The sequence below is a fragment of the Balaenoptera musculus genome, chromosome 2 (genome assembly GCF_009873245.2).
Source record: "Balaenoptera musculus isolate JJ_BM4_2016_0621 chromosome 2, mBalMus1.pri.v3, whole genome shotgun sequence".
Classification (NCBI taxonomy): Eukaryota; Metazoa; Chordata; class Mammalia; order Artiodactyla; family Balaenopteridae; genus Balaenoptera; species Balaenoptera musculus.
Genome location: NC_045786.1, coordinates 93,790,643 through 93,792,105, shown reverse-complemented (window position 1 = coordinate 93,792,105; position 1,463 = coordinate 93,790,643).

Sequence of the window (1,463 nt, the reverse complement as noted above, 5' to 3'; positions counted from 1 at the left end):
TGGTTATTAAGCAAGTAAACATTTAGGGTTGTTATAGCATAGTGTTGTCTTGACACACTTATCATTATGAAATGTCCTTATTGATGTCTCCTAAGGTTACTAAGAATAGTACTTTCTATGACTTCAACTCTTTGAGAGAGGCAATAACCACTTAGAAAATACATTCTCTGTCTTTGGTTTAGAGATGAATTCAAATACATTAAGCTGCAAATAATTTTATACTTAAGCCTGGGTATATGGTAGAGGAGTCATTACTGATATTTGTTCAAATTTATGCGTAAGCTTCCCTCAGGGGATTTTACAAATTTATTGGTAAGCTTTTTATTTGTAACAGTGATTTGGGAGGTGAGAGCATTAGTGTCTTTAGTGCATTAGGGCCAGGGATGTTATGTATTCTGTGAGGCATGCGACAGTCGTTTACAAGGACCAATAGTTACTGTTTTGCACAACTTTCAGTAGTTCATTTGGTTATTCATTTGGGTGATATAACTGTTAATGATTTTATGCTCTATGCTGACTCTTTTACATATGAACCCTAAAATATTTTTTGTATTCTTTAGATAGACACTGAATTCTCCGTAAGTAATACACAGAGGGACTACTGTGTTTTGTTTGTTTGGAGTTTTATGGAGAGTCAGTCACAATTTTGGAAAAGCACATCAGCTACCCTATTCTGCCCATGGAATTTTTGTTTTTTATACAAGTCGCCTATATTTTGTCAGCAGTGCAACACATAGTCTGTATGTGTGTTGAAGAGGATTCTATAGATAGATGCAAGCATCTGATCACTTCATTGATCTTCTACATTTCATAATGAAACAGTATTTTGTTATAAATTTCCTTCTCTATTTCTTCTTTAAAGTTGGAGCTTTGTTGTGTATATTCATTTAAAAATTATTTGTGTAGGTACATGATATTATGTACAACTTTAGCTCAAGATAATTAATATTTCATTTAAGGATTTTTGTTATAAAAAGAGAAAGCCGGAATCTGATCGGTTGAGAACTTGGTAGAATCACGATGTTTGCTAAGACAACTCAAAGAAGTCTTTTTATTTCTACTGTTTATTGTTATTATTATTTTTAAAAGTTAGCATTATTACATAAATTGGTTTTAGGCCGGAGAGCCAATTGCCTCCGGGCCGGGAACATTTTGTCCCCCCAGGGCCAGAGGCACTCCTAGGCAGTCCAGGTTGAGACCCGGCCGGAACCTTGGCGCCGCGACGCGCGTTTCCGGCGGGTCCTTAGAGCGCGGAACAGCTTTGGTCCGTAGGACCATGAGAGGGCCGGGAAACCGGGTCCCCGAAGCTACGATGGAGGGGGACGGGGCTTGACACTCTAGAGGCGCTGGGTGAGTAGTCCTGGGGCCGCGCCTTTCCCCCGCAAACGTAAGCTGTCCCTCCGCTTGGCTGCCTCCGTCTCCTCCCCGTGGGCCTTCGCTGAGCTCTTGCCGCTCGGTGCAGG